This window comes from Wyeomyia smithii, chromosome 1 (assembly GCF_029784165.1).
Source record: "Wyeomyia smithii strain HCP4-BCI-WySm-NY-G18 chromosome 1, ASM2978416v1, whole genome shotgun sequence".
NCBI lineage: Eukaryota > Metazoa > Arthropoda > Insecta > Diptera > Culicidae > Wyeomyia > Wyeomyia smithii.
Window position 1 is genome coordinate 54,666,832 of NC_073694.1, and position 9,910 is coordinate 54,676,741.

Below are 9,910 nucleotides of genomic sequence, written 5' to 3' on the forward strand. Positions count from 1 at the left end.
AATGTAAGAGCATACACTATCTCACCGAATCTCTGTAACCTCACTTTTCTGACAGTTAATGGTAACTTTGTTTACGTTTTTGAATTTTTGCTCTTTTCTAATGGATCAATCGCGCGCGTAGTGGAAATGCTGCTTAATTTTTAACTGTTTTTTAGTGTACTGGCACCTCAAGCACAACATTTAACCGTCATTTTGATCACAATTGAAATGATCTGCTGTAATTAAGAACAAAACTGCATCACCCGAAGGTAAACAAAGTTATCAGTAGCTGTCAAACTCAGGTGCGTGACGTCACCATGCGATGGTCTATTCCAGACCCAATGAGGTATACAAAGGTGAGGAAGAAGAAGAAATTTGTCTGTATTAGTAACGAAAAAAAGGTGAACAGAAGCACGTGTTGGGGTTGTGACGTAGATCTCCAAAAACAAGAAAATGCCATTTGGAATTGTGTTCCGCATTGTTTAACGACGCAGGTAGGCGTTTTCAGCCGTAAACTGTCATAACTTGTGAAATTTTTTCGAAAAAAAATGTGCCGAACATTGATTTTTGGGCATTGTTTTTTTACTTTTACGTTATCACTGTTAACAAAAACAAAACAGAAGCCCTTTAAACCCGAGACTCAAACCATCTCCGTACCTTTCTTTATTCCATTGTTCCAGACCCGTGTCAAGGAGACTGTTTCCTGAAGCCGCCACCGACCATGATGGCGCTAGTGTTGAAATCCTGGTCTTAAGCTCCATTCATTGTGCCGCATAGGTGGTAACACGGATTTGTTATGTGCTTTTCATTATATTAAATTTAAGCACAGACTAACAGACGTAACACTGGAACCCAGCTCCATCGCCACAAAAAACGTTCATTTCAAATTTCCAACCGAATAACAGTCATCTCGCGACAACGTCGTCTGTGGCGCTGTCATGCAATCTCATACATATTTTGTAGTTCCCCATTTGACACATACAGTAACGCTGGCGCTGATGTCGAAATACATGACGCAGCGCGAACACGACAGCAGATGGTCCTAGTGTTAGTAACGTAAAGTACTGATGATGGTCCCGCCTCTTACCCCTACAAAGATTTGAGGTAGACGATTTATCTATTAGATAATTAGTTATTACTTCAATTAAACCAGAAAGCAAAAAAAACGGACTGGTTTTGTCAATACAGATATAAAATCCTCCATAATATTCCAATGCTTAAACGGCAGTATTACTGAATAAAAAAAAATTTAAACACAAATTTCTGAGCCGTTCTACGACCAAGATTACCAAGTTCTAATTATTTTACTTCTTTCAATCAATTGAACATTATTCACATCTGAATTAAGCCAACACCCAATCTAGCCCACAGCTAAATTGCTACAGTCCCAACAAGACCATTCCCGCCGAACTCAGCAAGCAAAGCACAGGTAAACCGTGAACTTAACATTAGACTCATGAGGATGTCCCCACCTAGGGAAGTCTAGAAAATTTCCAACCCGAAAAAGTCCTAGAACAGCTAGGAATTTCAACGTCCAAAGACAATCAAAAGTGTCATAATTTTCCCGAGTAATCCGACGTATGTCCAGAACTACTTAAAAGTTTATTGTGTCACAAAAACTCAATTTTCATAACATACATCAGCATAATACATCTGTATGTATGTAAATAAAAAAAAACCTTTATTTTTCAAAATGTCATATATTAATTTAAGAAAGGTAGTCAATTATATCTGTGTAACGCGCGCGATTCTCAAACCTTTGTAGACTTCTCATTTATTTTTTTTTACTACTACATTAAATACAAAATCCATCGTTATCACCGGGACGAACATAATAGTTTTTACAATGCTTAAATAAATACTAAAAAGCTATTACAGCAAAAGTCCACATAAAATCATCCGTTATGAAAACTTCGTCAATTTAGTGCGTGAATTGTAAAACATTTCTGTTTAGCTGCCTAAAAAACAGCTTTGACGTGTGAAATACATTGTCTCTTGAACTCAAGTAGCGTTGCTGCACGTTTGACCTGTGTAGGCATCTAATTGAACACTTTAATTCCTTTAAAAAATAATGAATTCTGCGAAGCTCCAAAAATAAAATTTGGTGTTCGAATTTCTGTCGCGTTTCTAGTATTGTATCTATGAATATCACTTCCTCTCACAATTCGATCACACAAATATCGAGGCAGCAATCCGTTAACTATTTTAAAAATGAACACCATCGTCATGAACACAATTCGCTGCTTCACAGATAACCATTGCAAGGCATCCAACATCAAGGCCGAGGAAGTGAATCTACTACATCTCAAAATTAACCGCTTAACTTTATTCTGCAAATGCTGTAACCTCGATATTTGAGTTTCATTTGCCAAAAATAAAATGGAAGAGCAAAAGTCCAAGTGGGGAGAGATGATTGATTTATAGAGATGAATCTTGCTAAAAGTACTCAACTCTTTATTCAAACGACAGAGAATTCCATATTTTTTGGCAATTTTCTTGATGACATTGTCAATATGAATATTGAACTTAAGTTTGTCATCAATAGTCACGCCAAGATTTTTCATCTCACGTACGCGTTCAAGTGTCTCGCTGTCAATTTCCACAGAGACATTTTCAGTAACACGGTTGCGCGAAATAACCATAAATCTAGTTTTACTTATATTCAGTTTTAGTTGTTTGAATTTCAACCATCTACTCAGCGAACACAAGTCCTCATTCAAGCGAATAATAGCAAAATCGAGATCTTTAGCTGCAATGAACAGTACAGCACAGACTAACAGACGTAACACTGGAACCTAGCTCCATCGCCACAAAAAACGTTCATTTCAAACTTTCAATCGAATAACAGCCATCGCGCGAAAACATCGTCTGGGGCGCTGTCATGCAATCCCATACATATTTTGTAGTTTCCCATTTGACACATGCAGTAACGCTGGCGCTGATGTCGAAATACATGACGCAGCGCAAACACGACAGCAGATGGTGCTAGTGTTACTAACGTAAAGTACTGGAATCATCCAAACGATGATTTTATTGAAAATTTGTTCGACGTGTTATGTCTGTTAGTCTGTGAGTACAGTATCATCAGCAAAAAGGTTAATATCACAGAAACGTAAAACTTGTCTCATGTCATTAATGTACATTATGAATAAAATGGGCCCTAATACACTTCCTTGAGGTACTCCAAGAATGTTTCCCATGGGAAAAGATGTAAATTCATTGAAAATAGTCCGTTGAGTTCTGTCACACAAGTAGCTCTCAAACCACTTGTATGCAGTACCTGTAATACCAAAGCGCTTTATTGTTCGTAATAATAAGGGCCTAGAAATTGTTTCGAAAGCGCGTTTTAAATCCAAGAACATTGCAATAATAGTACTGCAATCATTAAAACGATGATTTTATTGAAAATTTGTTCGAAGTGTTATGTCTGTTAGTCAGTGATTTAAGGTTATGCAAAATGTGTTGAAACATGTCTAAACGTGACCATTTATGTTGTGCACAAAATTCAACACTTTCAAAACAAAACAAACGTTCTTCGCATGTTGCATTTTTACACATTGCTTGGAGCTAACAGGTTATCTCGTATTAACGGAGCTTATTTGGCTATTTCGAAAGCACTGACAGCCTTTTGACGTATAATCGAGCCAGAGAGCTAGAGAAAAACGGCTTCAAGCGAAATGTATGAGAATGACGTTCGTGTCAGGGATGTGGAGCATTCTAGTAGTTTACATGTGCTTGAAATGAAAACAAGTGATCAAATTTAAGGCGAATGTTGACAGAGTCATTATCGCCTGACGATTTTCAATTGAAAATAATTTGGCCAGAACCTGGCTGGCTTTACGTGTTGGAGGAAGTGTGCACAGAAAATTTTAGGCTCATTCGCGTTGACTGTATTACAGTTTTTGTTTGGTTATTGGAAGCGAAAAAAAGAAAGCTTTTTGGCTGATTTAGTGAATAACAGGGTGTTATTGGTCATAATGGATATAACTTTTGTTTAAAAGCAAAATAACTGCAGCCTCGGAAACATTTTTATCCATCAATTCCGCAATCGTATCTCAGCTCTACATGATGTTTTCCATATGAATAAATTTGAAAAACATGAGAATATGTACAGTTTTAGGAAAATCTGTACACGAATTTCAAAAATCTAGTATTTGCAGTGAATTTTCATATCTGGTATTATTGCAATTTTTTACCAATAATAAAATTCTAATGTCCGTCGCTCTGTGACAGTAGCCCTGCACACAAAAACAAAATCCATCAAGTCGCTGTTATAAATTATGATTTAATTTCAGGGTTCGCTTGTGCTGTTTTGCTCCGATTTAAAGAACGCTGCGATGACGACAACGACGATGGTCGACTTGAGGTTTTTTTTTGTTCTGTTTCTTACTTTATTATCACCAGCAGACCAACGGAAAGTTCGAGCGATGTTCAATAAAATATTGGCGCAAGGTGCGTTTTCGAATGGCCATAACCTTTGAGAACTCGTATATCAAGTATCTAGGTGCTGCACAAATTTCACTTTTCATGAGCAACGGCGCTTATTAAGAACGATTTTATAGAAAAAAAGATAACAAACACAGTACAAGTGACATTACAGGTGAAATTGATTTAAACAGCGTTTATTTCTGAACTAAAAACGGGGTAATTTCTTTACTGATACAAAGTCCTCTAATCTCCACACATGACCACATTCAAGGTTCAATAAAAATAACCATGTAATTTGAATATCGCAATTTCCAGAAAATCTCGACCCCTTCGTCCATCGCTGATCCACACTGTATAACCCGTGCCAGGGATGCCAGCGGTGGACTGCAAAAATTAGTGCGAGTTGCCTGAGAGCAATCGCCGATCGACTGATTCTGCTGATTTATAATTATCCTTTTAAAATAAATTATCATTTATATGATGAACCTCTCGTGGACGACCCCCTTTGCCCCCGTACCATTGCACCCGATGCCGCTGCAAACCGGCAGCTCAAATCGTCTCCGCGTGACGGACAACTATCAATCATTTCGTCCTTCGTTCGGCACTCGTCCGGATGGCTTCGACATCGACCGAGACCGATACGTGGAATCGAATCGAAAGGTAGTAATTAATGTTGGACGAAGGTGCGATTCCACTCCACAAATTCGCATCGCAAGCGTGATCGTGCTCAGATGGACAGTTTAGCACCCTTGACGGCTCGGTGAACTGTTACGCTGCGCTGTTGCCAAACTCTGAATCGGGCTGGGGTCGTGTTTAATTAACTAGAAATGATTGGTGCCCCTGGCAGAAAATCACAGCACATCAATGGTCTGTGAAATCATGAAGATTCGCCGAAATGATTAGAGAGGCCTCTCGAGGAAACCGATCACGCCATTCATGTATAACTTGTTTCGAAGTGATTAGACTATACGCAATGAATAATTGTTTCGCATTCTTTCGAGTGATATATGCTTGTTTGAAAATGACACGATGCCGATGATTAGTCTGGGCTGTTTCTAAACCACGCTTGTATTCCTCTCTTATATTGTCTCTGTATTATTAGTCTAGTTAAGTGGATTTCGGGAACCAGATCGAACTGTCAAAAGTGAGATCAGTCAGGTGCGTGCCGTATTTCATGGTTTAAGTAATGTAATTGTGTATCAAGTTTTACTACAAGGTTTTCAAATTTTTTTTTCGTTGTACTTTGTTTCCGCCCTAAAAATCATGGAACGAACATATAACTATTGTTTCTCAGTACTAAAAAATAATAATTCTTGACTTGAACGGACTGTTATTTGATAGCAAAAATGGAACATACCTACCAGTAAAAATAATTGACCGTGGTAATGACCACGTGGTTCTTCCTCACGGGCTTCCTAACAATAATGCTTGGTGTGAAGAAACAATAATTTTAATACAGGCTCAAAACCATACAACACTACAGGCAAAGCAAACCCGGATCTATGTTTGCGCGATGGCAGAAAGCTCCATTAAATCCCATCCCGACGGCAAGAGCGGTAGTGTCCGTGACGATTTCGACGGGGCCTTCCACAGTAGTGGAGAATTCCGTATAAACCTAAATGACGGCATAAATAACGTTTAAAAGAGATAATCAAAACGCAAAACCGGCGGCTAAAGTTCCTACCAGCAGCCAGCACCAGCCGACTGCCGTTCGCGCGGTACCGCAGCGATAAAACCTTTCCGCACTGCTCGGGAGAGAGCAATACCACGGAAAGCGTGCCCGGAGCAGTGGGGAAAAAGTTAATTAATTTATAATTTTCGAAATAAATTTGTGTAAATGCGGGGAGTTCTCAACAGAGAAAAGCGGATGGCAAAAAAGAAAGCGGGAACAATGTAATCGGTCGTTATACTTGCGCTGAATTAAAGTTAAACTCCTGATGGGTGCAGGCGGTGATAAATCCCTTTTCAAAAGTCAAGCTTTTCCTCCAGCTCTCGACGCGTTACACCTTGCCTCTCGCTCTGCAGAGTCAAATGCACGGCATAAAGCGTTAATTAAGAAGTTTTCTTGGCGACAATGTAGATCACATTTGTTTCTGCCAACATGAATAATATTGCGCAGTTTCTTTTGCCCTGCCAGGAGCAGTGCCTAATTCTTTATGGCAATGAAGCTCCCGGAAAAGTTCAGCGTAAGCGAGCGTCGTAAGATTTGATGGCTTCCTGCGTTTTTTTGCAAATTGACAGCAGTTAAAGTAAATCGAGAAAGTGGCACTGATGAAAGTGAAAATGTCTCCATAAACATTTATCGGCGGCAATCAAAAATAGCAATGTAGAACAACTTTACGCTGGAGGTTTTTTCGATTTTTAACGGCGAAAACAGTTGCGGAGGCGTCCCGCGGAGGGAAAACGTGAACGTAAAATAACACGACTATCAAAAAATATTCATTAAGTTTGAGCGGTTTGACTTGTGTATTGTAGACGACTTTGAAGATTTTTTCTAAGTAACATGCTCTTTGTGGCATCGATTGGCTCGTTAGCCGAGCCACGGCCCAACTAAAAAGAACTGTTATGTTAAAATTAAATGGCATTTAATCGCATGAAAATTAAAATCAGCAAAAATATTCTTGAATTTCATAGTCTGCTGGTTATTCTCTTCTTCACTCTTCTTTTTGAAGATCAGCTTGACATTTCTTGCACGTGTAAGGTGATTCTTAAGCATAAGATTACAAAAAATATCTTGTCTGCAATTTGGAGATTCACCGTAAGTCTTCTTCCTCGGTATACGTTGTAAAATATTCAGTTTCATGGAAGTTATTACCGAGTGGTCGCTAAACTGTTTTATTGGCGTTCATCTATTCTCGCAGAAATGGCTGCCCCAAATTTCAGCATAAAATTTACCGAAACTCGGTAAACGAAAAAAATCCTATATCGAGTAACAGTGGATGACAAATAACTCATATCCTGGGTTCAAACTCATTTGTGCGTGTGTCCACTGTCAACGGTCAAATAAAGGCGTATGGAAAGTGGCGGTGATATGTTATTTCGTTTACACATACTTTGAGATGTTAGTTCTCGAACGTGGTGGGATGCCATAGGGGTGGGAATAGGTCTGTAGTACCGTTTTGATTCATACTTAGAACAGTCTGAAATTTCGAACACTTTACAATAAAAGTCGAATTATTAAAGCTAGTATAATAAAATGAAAGATTACACAGTGCAACAAAAATTGACTTTTTTCTGCCTAGGTTTCGATACATAATTATTTTGTGTTTTTTGATGCAAAACCAAATTTCCCCGGGTTTGAACATATTTCAACTTAAGGTGCAACAATGGCGCCATTTTGAATTTTCGAGAAAGCGGAAATTTTCGATGTTTTTCCGACGCCATTTTGTTTTAAGACCCAATATCAAAATTCTAAAAGATTGTTCACATATGAGCATCTTCTTACCCATTTTTAGAAAAAAACAGATCTCAAATCGAACGAAAACTGAGCTGAAAACGGTGATTCTATGAAGGCGGTTTTGGCATGGTTTTAGAATATTTCACAAAGCAAAATAGTATCAAGTATGTCTTAGCATTAATGGTAATGCGCTAATATCTAAAAGTGGTAGTCAAATTATATCTTATATTGAGTAAAAAAGTCTCAGGAATCGATTGATAGGTGTCTGATCCACGTAAAATGTCAACAACATATCAATTTTGCCCCAATTCCCCTACAATACTAACATAGGTTTTTCTCGACGTTAGATTAACTTATTTGAAATCTGATTAATATAATATCAAGAGTGTAAGCGATACTCAAAGATACAGTAACAATTTGTCTTTACATGATCCTCTCCCTTCTGCGGGGATGGGGTTGCCTTTTTGGCCAGAACTGGTCAAAACATAAAAATCTCACTTCAGTTATGAAACAGAACTTTATCTTCGATAAACTTTATCTTCGATAAAGTTAAATTCAACCCCCACCCCGCATAAAGGAGAGGATCATGTGAAGACAAATTGTTATTGTATCTTTGAGTATCGCTTGCAACAACAATAAAATGACCAATATGCTAAACCCTTAAGATCGATGGAAAAATTCATTTTTCGTTGATTTTTTAGTGCAAGAAGTTACATCATAGCTTAAGGTGAATCGGGACCGAATCCAAGCATGGGAGGAGCGATGGCTTCCTCCTGCATACTAATGCATTTCGAGAGTGCCCCAATGAATATCATAAATTATACGACTAACCTGCAATTGTTTATTGTCGAAATGCTAACCCAGCACCGGAGCACCTAGTTCATTAAATTTGCACATTTGGTATTAGCGTGAAACCCTTAAAACGTTCTAATCTTGCTTTTTTTACGCCGCTGTTTTTTCTCTCCCGGTTTTGTTTATATTCTCACGCCGGTAGCCACTAGAATGTTTTTCACGAATACCGGCACGTACGAGTCGCGTAGTCACTCAAACTACGTATACTTTTCTCTCTACACTTATAATCATCGAGATTGTAACTACTTTTCACAAAAACTCGACCGAAATGGGCTAAAACTTGCCTTTTAAGTGTAGCACGTCGCGAAATTACCGTTTTTGCTTTTTTCTATTTTCAACTCGTTTGCACCTGTCAAACTGTGCGCCCGTGTTGGCAGCAAAGTCAGCACACTGCGCGAGCATATAGTTTAAAATGAGTTGTGTGAAGTAGTAGTGTTTTCATTTGTGAAGTGTGATTTTAGTGGTTTTTGGATCATCATGCCGCGTTAAACTAAACTAAGAAGAGCAGCGGTTGCTTACGAGAACGCAAAAAATGGAGAGAAGTCTTGTTGATCCCTTGGCATGGACATATGAAAATCCGTGGAGCAACCAGTTAGATAAATCGAAAAAACAAACACTTACAAATTCCGACGATTGTGCTATTAACGTTCCTGTACATATCCCAAACGATGTGGTATATTCTGATCAGTCTGCCGAATGTAAAGGTGTAATAAATTCCTTTTCATTTGTTTACCTTTTTATCCTTGCAATTGTTTTGAATGTGAGTTTTAAAAGCTGTGCAGCACCACAGAACGTTGTGGCACAGCTGATCGAAGCCGGCCGTTAACTTTCGGTGGTAGCAGCAGTAGTGAGTAGGTGAGGGAAAAAATTAGCTAAGTAAGCAGTTGACACCGGTGCGGTTGTCGCGGAGTCGGTGTCGAATCGGGGTTTTAATATAATAAAATTTTTCGGTGAAATATTTAATAAACAATTAATTTGGAAAAATATCTATTTTGTACTTTTTAATTAAAAGCATGTAATACAAAAAAAAATGTTACCATTGATATAAATATATAAAATATGTTGATATCGATAAATTCGTTGAATTTCTAACATTAAGTAAAATAAAATAATCTGGAAACCATGTACTGTTTTACCGTGTTGCACCAATACAACCACATATGAGTGTAAAGATGTAGTGGTGTCAACAATGATGCAATGATGCTTGGATTCCGTCCCATTTCACCTTAAGTGTTCTAAATTTGATGCAGTACG